This window comes from Alligator sinensis, unplaced genomic scaffold (genome assembly GCF_000455745.1).
Source record: "Alligator sinensis unplaced genomic scaffold, ASM45574v1 scaffold1048_1, whole genome shotgun sequence".
Lineage (NCBI taxonomy): Eukaryota > Metazoa > Chordata > Crocodylia > Alligatoridae > Alligator > Alligator sinensis.
This window is the reverse complement of record NW_005842736.1, coordinates 64,020-75,332: the sequence shown is the minus strand read 5'-3', so window position 1 is coordinate 75,332 and position 11,313 is coordinate 64,020. Positions and strand designations below refer to the sequence as shown.

The window sequence follows — 11,313 nt, the reverse complement described above, 5'->3', positions numbered from 1 at the left end:
TGCTGGTGGTGGGCAGGGCCAGCCCCAGCATAGGTCAGGGGTCGGAGGGGCTGGGCGAGTGGGCAGGGCCATTGGGGATCCCCCCCATGGTCCCCTCCCCACTTCTCCAGCCCCCCTGACCCTTTATTCACTGGCACCGGAGCCCTGGTGCTGAACACGTGGCCTGGCCGGCCTTGTGTTTCAGCACCAGGATGAGGGCCAACCATAGAGACGCTCTGGCATCCAATGCGTCTCTGTGGAGGATCCAGCCTCCGGTTGCCTCAGGGTATGGTCAGGGACTGTGCCCTGCTCCGCTTTTTTAAACATTGATTTTTTTTTTTTTTAGACCCCTGGATATCCAGGGGTCTAATTTTCTCCCCATTCTGCAAGTTTGCAGCGCGGGGAACATTTTCTTGTTCCTGCATGTGCCTGTTATCCCGCCTCAAAGGGGTTTGAGGCGGGGCAAGAGGCATGTGCGCGCTCATGTGGATGCGCCCCTGGTGTGCAGTAAATTGCCGTGGGTGTGGGGTAAGGAAGGCTGGGGCCAGCACCTGAGCTGGCCCCAGAAGCCTTAGCTAGGATTTTAGGGGCCTTCTGGGCCTGCAGCAGTGGTGTTCCGGGTATGCAGACCCTGAATGGGAGCCAGAGTGTGGCTCTGGCCAGCCAGGCTCTGGTTTTGGGAGGTGCACAGTCCAGCCATTACCCCGCTTTTTTTCCACCAGTTTTTTTAGATACCGGGATTTCCTGGTACCTACATTTTGCCACCTCACAGCAAATATGTAGTGTGGCAAACAGATCCAGAAGGCTTTAAGGTGCCAGAAGCTGAACAATTCTCACTTGTATGGACATAGTCTTAGAGTGTTGCACCTATTTAAAGCATTTTTAATAAGTTTGAAGGTAAGCTTGAATAATCTGTTGGGCTTCAGTAGTTTATTTTTTTAACTAGTCTAATAATTTTGTTGATGTTAAATTTGTAGGTTCCCCAGTACTTGGACTTACGACACAATTGGTTCCTGAAAACCACATCTTAAGTCAAAACGTTGTAACTTGGAACCAAAAACAATGTTATAAATGTAGGATTGGTTCCTGAACCAAGGCCTGATACCCTATTTTCACCAAAAATACCCCAGAATTTTGTACTTGATCAATTATAGATAAGTAATATAGCTACATTAATTTACTTATATTGTAAATAGCAATCATATTGATTTGGAAGGACTTCTTTGAGGTGACTTTGCTGGACTTTTTGAAGGGCTCTTGGTTGGACTTTTTGAAGGGTTCTTGGCTGGAGTCTTCTCAGGAGTCTTGGCTGCAGGTTTTTCTGGAGTCTTGTCTGCTTTCTTAAAGAAAGTGTCCAAGGAAGTTTGGACAGATGTTCTCCAGGGAGATAAGCAATACAGCGAACTTGTTCGCTGGCATGGCATCACATTGGATCAAGCATTGTAAAGTCAAAACTGATGTCACAAAGTTGAAACAGGGTGTCAATTTATAAATGTAAATGCAAAACGTTGTAACTCGAAATGTTGTAAGTCAAGGACTGCCTGTATTATGTTTTGAGGGAGTATATCAGCTATCTATTACATGGGCCTTCCAGATAAAAGGCACAATGCACTTCACCTTTAAAAGATACTAAATCATTGATTAATTGATTTAAAGGGCACTGCAAAGATTCCTGGCTTTTCTCCCTGTTCAAGAAACTGAAATTGCCACATATAAAGCATGTCCTTAAAAAACTAAGGACTGTCCCACATTTTGATGTTGCAACAAATGTAAATGCCTTAATGACAGACCAGCACTGTTAACTTTAAGAGGCAATAGTATTTCGTGCCGTCAAGGCTCTACTTCTGCAAAAAGTTTTACCAATATTCATGGCCCCATGTGGCTGTTAAGTGACTTATACTGAAATATCCTTTTGCAGAACTGAGGCATTTCAGTTAGTAATAAAAAGTGGGAGAGTAAGTACTATTGTATGTTGTATTTTTTATACGTTAGTTGTAACTACAGTATTTGTATTTCTTTAAAACATAAGATAATTGCATTGCTACTTAAAACCTAGAGAACTTTAGCATGACAGTTATGAGTTTGTATGTATACATGTTGATATACTTTTTACAGGCTGCTTACAGATGTTAAAAAAAAACCCAAAAACCAGCTCTTTAAACTTTGTGCACCCTCACACCGAGCCCAGCGCATGCCTATAAGAGGTATCACAGTTTGACCCAGCTCACCCAACATCTGTATAAATTGGGAGCTTCAGCGAGGCTTTTTGGCACTTTTATCTAATAGCTGATTCAATAGCTGATCTATAGATTCAATCAGCTATTAGATAAAAGTGCCAAAAAGTCTTGCCAAAGCACCCGATCTATACAGATGCTACAAAGCTACATCGAACAACTAATGCACTGTCTCTTCCAGTAAAGCGCAGGTTGTTTGTTTTTTTCACAGCCGTCAGTAGCCACAGTTCCCAGCTGTACAAAAATCCAAATTACTTATGTATGTACAAACTAGTAGTTCTAATTTTGGGGAGCACACTGCAATAGTTTTCTCAGTTCTAACTCCCCTCTTTTTCTTTACATCAATATACTAAGAGTACACAATAGAAACTAGTTTGAGCAATCAAGAAAAGCAAAAAAGTGAAATAAAAATACTTTGCTTGAGGTTTAATTTAAACAATGTTGCTGACTCAACCAATGTAATTAAGGGGACTAAGAATTCCACAGATATGGGGCATAAAATAAGGACTGAGTTCTGAAGTACTTTAGGCCACGTATGGGCATTATGTTTCTTCTGGGAGAATCGCCACTCTCCCAGTACAAACCATGACCATACAAGTGTTCATTCAATTTCTTCCAGGGGAAACATGGCCCTTCTGAAAGAGAGATCTTCCAGGGGTCAGCCTGGAAGATCTCCCCTGTGAGAGAATCTTTCTCACAAGAATGAATCTCTGTACACTCCCCTCATCTATAACAAGCTACAGACAGGAGCATCTCTGAAGAAAAGCTGAATGTGCACCCAGAATTTTAAGAAACCAAAAGGTCCCTAAGGTAACTAGAAGCAAATTAATGAAGACCATTAAAAGAATTTTTTTTTAGTCAATGCATTATTAAACTGATGGGTGTTTCTTTTATTTTAACACTGATAGGTGTTTCTTTTATTTTGATTCTGGTAGGCTGTAGTGAGGAAAATTGTTGCTGAATGCATCCCAGGCAATATAATCCTGCAAAAGATTGAGGCAATGTTAGAAAACTGATCAGAAGACCAGCAGACAACAAGGAATTGCAATATTTAACCAGAATGACATAAAAATGTAAACAATTTAGCAATCTATACCCTTTGTTCAAGACAGAAAGGGCACTTATGCATGTTTTGCTGCTAATTGAGAGAAGGAAAAGAAAAAACATTTTGGACTTGGATTCAACTGCTTGTACTCAAACAACATATAAAGTAAAATATTTAATGTTATAAAATTTACCATTTTTAGAACAATGTGATGCATATTGGGCATTAGTCATAAATGATGATGATATATTTTGACATAATTAATTTAAACAGTGGAGCTCTGCTTATTTACATCAGAAAAAATTCAGCACCATTCTTGACCTAGATTATATTTTAGAAACCAGAGTAGCTGACTTGCACTAAAAGACGAATTTAGCTACAGTACAATGTAAAATAAAATGCTCTAATTTTTGGACATTTTCATAATATATAAGGTTATACCATATCGACAACCAGCAGATGGAGAAAAAGAACATGTTAGAAAGCTCAAAGAACATATGTGGAAGCTGATCTATAAATATCAGGCTAATTCCAAAGCTTCAAGAATTCTCCAAAGCTTTCTTAAATCCATCTAGAAAGATTTATCTATGTTTTATCTGGAGCATTCCATTAAAAAAAAGATTCCCTTTTAAACAGAATTGCCTCAGTCCACAGTAGGTTATATAGGGCAACTTAGATCCTTGAGCTTTTATCTGTCTATCTATACACACACACATGTATGTATGTGTATATACGTGCATATATAAAGTATACTGTTTGTGTATATGTGTGTGTGTATATCTAGTATACATATTTGTTCAGTCTTTTTCATTTTTCACCAATAGTTTCTTTCCTTTCTAGTTTGAATCAAGAAAACCTTAAAAACAAGGGAAGGAGGAAATAGCAAATTCTCTGACTGTCATGCATAAATATGCATGAATATACTTATATGGAATGCTGCTTATAGAACATCAGAAAATCAGGAAATGCATTTTGAATCTGCATTTGTAGTCAATCTTTCCCTTTGTAAGTTTAAATAGTAATTGACTTTTTGTCTAGGTAAAATTTAAGATTTGGATGGCCAACAAACCTGTGACATTTTCTGGCCTGACTTTTGTAATAAACTCTAACATTATTTTGTCTAAACTCAGAACAGCTGCTTTGTTTTCAGGTTTTTAAACTTAGAGGCCAATGAGTCCATGTAATATAGCATTTTGAAAGGCAGGCCTTGTCCCATTATAAGGGGCAACTTAAGAAAAAAAATGGTTCATTGTTGTAGCAGATTTGGCCACTACAGAATTGTCTTTTAATGCTCCCGACTTGAAGTTAGCAAAATATCCTGATCATGGTCTAACTGTTCTTGTACATTCTAACTTTAAAAGCACTCTATTAATTGGAGTGTCATATGTAAGACACAGCATGTAATTATTCAGGTCTTTTCTGTGTTGGATAGGGCTCATCTAGAATACAGTATAAAGTTTTGGGCACCATATACCTGTGTAAGATGAAATCTGTAAAAGCTGTAAACCTGCTCAAGCTGGAAAATTTATATGGTCCCAGCATGCCTTATGCAGGGGTTGTCAACCAGGGGTATGCATACCCCTGGGGGTACTTGGGAAGGCCCCAGGGGGTACATGGCAGTGGCAGCACAGAGAAGCAGGGGTACTTGGGAGGTGCCGCTGTTTCATGTTTGGCGACCAGGGGACCCCACTCTGTTCAGTGACTGGCCACTGGGGAACCCCCCTCACCTCTCTCCGCCCACCCCACTCCACATCCGGAAGGGGGAGAGTACCCACCAGAAGGGGTACTCTCCTTAAAAAAAGGTTGAAAACCCCTGCCTTATGGGGACTATGTATATTTAGTCTGTGTAAACTGGAAACTCTTATGTAGAAATGGAAAGGAAACTTGGGGCCCAATTGTAGATTCATCCTGTATATCACAAAAACCCATTTTATTTGCATATATGCATGCATCTGTGCAAGGTATGAGCAGCTAGTGCAGGGGCTGATCAGGGATGCTGAGGCAGATGGAGAATCATAGAGCAGAGAGACAGAGACATGGAAGAGAATATAGATTAGGCAGAGCACAGAGAGCAGAGGGGCTGGAAAGCTTCCCCTATAAGACGAAAAACTGTTTAAGCAAGAACTTTTTCCTGGTCCCATGTGATTCCATCCCAGACAGGTTTCACTGTATTAAGAAAGATGTAGTTAAGTTGGAAAGAGAACAGAGGAAAGTAAGAAGAATAGTAAAAGGTTTAGAAACATGGGCTAGTTGAAGCAACCTGATTTCCTTTATCTAGGAAAGAGAAGTCTGATAGCACACATGATAAGCCTTCTAACAAGCAACAGGCTATTAAAAAAGGGGCCAGTGTAGAAGGATCAAAAATAAGTAAGTATTTATTCATTCTTACTTATTTATAGCAAGAGTGATTTTGGATGTTAGAAGGATGAAAAATACAATTATAGGTTTTCTAGGGCTATTGTGTAATCTTCACAAGAGGTTTTTAGGAATAGGTTCAACAAATATCTTTCAGACACAAAAGGTATACTTGATCATGCCTAAGGGGTTTGGATAAGGTGGTTTCTTGAGGTCAAGTCAAGTCAGTCCCGAGGCTGTACCAACCATTGGGGCACCTTTAAAGTAGCAATAACTTTCCTGCATTCTTCCCAGTCTTTTGCAATCCTTGTGCAATCCTTGTTTCTTAATGTACCTTCCATAATGAATAACTGTATCTTAAACTTAAAACATGGTGAAATTCTGGCTTCATGGAAGCTTAGTCCTTCAGTGAAGACAACGTTTCATGCACAATGCTGGCATATCTGTAACAAATGTAATACATTGCAAGAATAACAGTACGAGTTACTTTACTTGTTAGTAGCCTGAGCCTAGGAGTCTTTGTTTTTCTTGCAAGTGATGATGGCAACACAAACAATGGGAACTATGTGTTACCTTGTTTGTGTCCTATAGAATTCAGTTATTGAGTTCATATCTTAATAGTGCTCTAAAGACCCAAATAGGCTTGATTCAGTTTTTACTTTCTTTGGCAAAACATAAAGTTCTTTAGCCATGAAAAGCAGTCATGGCTACCTCTTTCAGGAGAAGTTCCCTACCTCTTTCAGGAGAAGTTTGGTCTGCTTTACTTCTGCCGCTGTGTAGTGGGACCTGGGCCACAACGAGGTGGGGCCTGGGTGCTGCACTCTCAATGGATGTTTTGTTTCCTTATTTCTATATCCCACCTGCCACAACTTGATGTAAATATAAAGGGTATCAGGAAGTGGTACCTGAGTTGGCTGAGGTGAGCACAGGTCTCTCTGTCCAGGAGTCTTCTGTGGGCTCCATCTCCCCTGCACCCCACTCCTTTCCACCTAAGAGTTTCATTGATGATTGGGCTGGTGCCTGGCTTACCTAGGCACCTGACTACATGTGCTGGGTGAAAAGATCTGTTGGGAGAAGAAAACTGAGCAGCCTACAACCAACATGAGTTGGCCGAGATCGGGGATCCTGGGTGAGGGTCTACGGCCAGTGGTATCCAGGCTGTGTAAAAATAAGTAAACCAATATAACATAAATAGATGCATCTGCATCTGCTTTCAGGCCTTGCTGTGGCCTTGCAGCATGTGGCCACCTTTTCTTCTGGTGCTCAAGACTCTTCAGGGCTGGCCCCCTGTTGCAAGCCTAGTTCGAAGGGCAGACCTGTGTCAGGCCCAACCCTTCAAGTAGTTTGGGGCCATGGGTATTACGACCCCCCCATGAGGCCCCTACAGGTACCTGACCTCCAGCATCTATAGGGTGCTCAGGATTCTGCGGAGAGCGCTAGGGTCAAACTGGCCTCAGATATGATGTCCTCGGCTCCAGTGGAAGGAAGCAGTGTAGGCCAGTGCCTACACCAACGCCGCCTCATCTCTGCTTTGCCTACGCCAGTGCCTTGCCCTATAAAGGAAGTTCTGGGTTAGCCTGGGCCAACCCAGACCCCTCCATGCCCCCCATGTGTTGTGCAGCCACTGCCAGGTACTGAGAGCCATTGTGGGGCTCATCATCTCCTGCAGCTGTGGCCTCCAGGCTCTAGGCAGTGCTGGATATGCCAGCCACTTGTTCTCTTTCCAGGTTGGGCTCCAGGCCCAGAGGGAGCCCATCTTCTGGCTCTCAGCCCTGCCTGGGTAATGGGCCCATGGGAAATGTGTTGCCCTCTGTCTGCCTGCCTTGCCTGGGAAGCAGGTGCATAGGAGGTCACGCTGTTGGTCCGCAGGCTCGCCACTCCTTCAGGACAGTCCAGAGATCCACAGACTGTGGGGCATTCTGGCAGCCATCACCCCAGTGAGTGCAGGGCCCATCTGGGTCCCTGCTACACCCCATTATTTCCCTGGAAATAATGGCAGTCCACTTCAGGCTCTTCTGCATGACCTTATACTCCTTGCCCTCCTCTCCTTTGCCATTGTGAGCCCAGGTGTAATCTTTTTCAGTTACGACAATAAGCAAATTCTCTGGGCTGAATCAGTCCCCTCTAACTGATTCTCTAGGAAGAGAATTAAATTCTTCTTTGCCTGCCTTACAATATATATACCCTGTTGCACACATACTAAAAAAAAATCTTTCATTTATTCAGCAAAAGTTATGCATGCTTGGGCAGGGGAGTTGCATCTAAAAGGACTCTGGTTACAAAGAGGTAAAACTAAATATCTTGGTCTTCTGCAACATTTACCATTTCAGGGGATTCATAAATAACTGTTGAGTAGTTCCTTAGGATGTAATAAAATATTCTCCATTTGACCCTTCATTACTGAAATTTCTTTTATTTGTTTACATATGACACTTGGATATTCCATCTTTTTAGGGCACTATATCATCTCATGACCAAGTTCAAAGCCTTTGTTTTAGATTGTGACTGCTTCTATTAAAATCAGAGCTGTATGACACTGACTGGCTAGCCAGTTCTGTAGAGCTGGAAGGGCTATTACACAACAACTCTTTATTTACCCATTAAATCATTTATAACTTTTGTGGTTTGGTGGTTCATAATCTGAAATGAGAAGGAAAACAATATTTTTGGTTCCACATCCATAATTTCCACCCTCCCAGTATTTTCTGCAATCATGCCCCTGAGTATTCAGCCTAAGTATTTTAATAAAAAACATACTTTTAGGACAGTTCAGGTGGAAAAATAATCTCAAAGCAAAGACTCACTGCCTACTTGTGAAGCAGTGAACAATGTGCTTGTATCAGATAAGAATTACCTTCTTAATGTATAAACAAAGACTTCATTTTCCAGTGCAGGATTTCAAGCTTTGCAGTTTAAAGGGTGAGTGAGGTTTGACCTGCAGGTGAATCAGTCTGGTAATTGTTTTCTAAGTAGTTCAACTGAAAAATATGTTTTGAATTTATTTAGATTTTTTTTTTAAAAGGTTCATTCCCTATGATCATGTTAGATGGCTAGAACTTGCATCTTTGTGAGGAAAATGTGTAACTTTGTGTAACTTCGTCATTAAGTAAAGGATTTTTATTTAAAATATATTTTGTGACCTCATATAGTAAGTATATTGACAGTACAAGTTGTCATGTGTTTTTTAGAAATACAGATGAATAAAGGCTTTATTTGCTAAGGTATGATCCTCTTTCTGTGACCTCCATATACCTGTTAGGTTCAGGAGAATCACAGAAGCAGTAAGAGCTTTCATAGGAAAAACTGGGCATTGAAATTTGTGTGAAGAGACGCAGCAAGTCTCCTCTTGAACTTTTCGTATAGAAATCTCTTCTTTTCTGCTATCTCAGTAAATGTCTAACGTCACATTTGCAAAGTTCCGTTTTGTCTTTGAGACTTTTTTTTTAGTATTTAACAATGAAAAAAATGGTCAAGTGACTTCTCAGGTTTAGTTTTTGTGTGTAAAATTCGTGCCTATGCAGAAGACTAGCAGACACCCCCTCAAATCCTGAAAATAAAGCATTTAGTGAGAATTGAATATTGGCTGGGACCGGAATTTGTTTTCTGCACATGGGTAAATTACATCTTAAAGAAATAGGGCAAATTTAGAAAAATTATTTACCCCATGATCATATCCCAATATGTAAATAACAGTACTCTGACTGATAAACCTGCTTATGAGTTTTCATAGGTTGTTTAAAAAGAGTGTATGCTTAAATAAGTGACATGTCTTCCTTTTTGAGTGTTTACAGATTGGATAGAGTGTGTGTCCATAATAGGCCTCATTTTGAACTGACACGTAGGGATGCAAAGAATACTCTTACACTGGCTGCCGTATCACAGGTAGCAGCCTGGGAGGAGAAGTAGTCTTTAATGCTGCTGCATGTCTCTCCTACATGGTGGCCAAGAGAAGGAGGTATGAGGAGGTAGTTGGGTGGAACTTTTTTTGTTGTCCCCGGTTGCCTGGCAGCTGGGAATAGGAAGAGACTTGATACAATCCTGATCTCTTCTTCTCCCTGAGAAGCAGGGCAAGCAGGATGAGGTCTCTAACTCAGTGCAACAGTATTCCTACCCTTAACTCTGAGCTGAGACAAAGCCACCATTGATGATTTAATTGATATATAGGTGAAATAAGACAGCCTTGAGGAGAACAAGTTGTACGCTTGCCTTCACTTAAACATCAATTTGTTTTTTCATTACTCATGATGGTTTAAAAAAATAATCTCTGTGTAACCAAGCAAAGCTGACAGTTCTAAAGTTATTTCTAGTGAAAGCAGGACACTAAGAAATGTATCTACATAAATGAGTTTATAAAAAATAAGGAAACTAATAAAGATAAACTTTTACTTTAATAAGAGGTGCATATTACATATGTTTGTACATCTTCTGTATCAACTAATACTTTGTTTTTCAGCTTGGAATGAACAGGATGAATTTACCCACGTTAAGTCTAAACCTTAGCAAGGAAAAAGGTCAGTTTTTTGCATCTTGATGTAACTAAATATTGTACTGTAAATTAGTCTGTTAATTGAAAAACAACACCACCACATTTCAGGCTAATATAAGGATACAGGCTGTACATCAAGGATTCCCTTAAAGTATTGATGATAGCCAAGTGCTTTAATTGTAAACAAATTTTAAAAAGAGAGAGAGTTCCAGAAGACGTTACTAGTATGCCTCTTAGCAGTATCTCTCTTTGTTGGCAGAGGGATAAAGAGATTGTGGTATGAATGACTTGAACTCATTTTTGCATTTTACTAAACTTGTGACCACCCTAGACCTGTTCAGTCCCCAGCACAAATAAGAACAGCGTAAAGGCTGCTCAAATTTGTGCCATTGGCTATAAAGGGCAGTTTCAGTAGGTCTGGATCAGCCAGACATAATCCAGGCATGCCCTATTTTGCACAGCCACAGCTCTTTCAGAGTCATCTTGGGAAGGAGGTAGCAATATTAGTGTGGACACGTATAATTATTAAAACATTTGAAACACTTCAAAGGGCTAGCTGGCCACATACACAAAGGCTTTGAAACATTGTAAAAGAGCCTGAAACATTTGAAGATAGCACCTCCTTATGGGAAGTACTATTTTGGAGCATTTCATTTTTTTCTAGTCTGGATGGGGGACAGTGGGTAGACATACTGCCAGTGCCCCACTCTGTGGTCCCATTCCAGATCTTAGGGCACTTCTGGGTCTCCACTAGGACCCGTGCTGCAACCTACCAGCCCACTAGACCCAGAGTCAGGCTTACCGCCCCACGTGCCAGACTTCCCAACTCCTAGGATCCCCTCACTATGTCGGAGCTGGGCCCTTAAGCTCCAGTCACTCTACCTGTTATGTCAGCTGACAGAGAGATAGGAAAGGTAGAGGAGATTGGAGCTGGAGTGTCAGATTCTCAGCTCTCCCCCCATGACCCCTCTTATCACTCCGCTCTGCCACTGGCTCCTCTTCACTTCCCTTCCCCGTGAGAGGAGTGGGAGAGCAGAGTGGAGCCACAGGTTGCTGCAGCCTGTTTTAGCACCCTTGTCAGGCAGTGGGGAGACTGCAAGGTTCAAAAATGTTCCATTTAAGAGGCACGTGTGTCCCCTGGCTATAATGTTTTCCTTATGAATCTGTTCCGAGTGTGTTTCATTTAGAAATGTTTCAATTGTTATTTCTTTCCC

General features: G+C 41.1%; 1 protein-coding gene across 10 annotated transcripts in view; it reads left to right on the top strand.

The window, feature by feature from the left end:
- The window catches only part of LOC102368983 (methyl-CpG-binding domain protein 5), a 235,939-nt gene that overhangs the window by 177,210 nt on the left and 47,416 nt on the right, over window positions 1–11,313 (top strand). For 8 of the 10 annotated variants that reach the window (XM_025216383.1, XM_025216377.1, XM_025216382.1 and 5 more), the window contains one exon: window positions 10,067–10,124. The exons of 1 other annotated variant lie outside the window; for it this stretch is intronic. The gene's annotated coding sequence lies outside the window, so the exon portion shown is untranslated. Of the gene's footprint in view, window positions 1–3,404; window positions 3,424–10,066; window positions 10,125–11,313 lie in introns of those variants that run through there. One more of the 10 variants, XM_025216380.1, reaches the window with a different exon arrangement.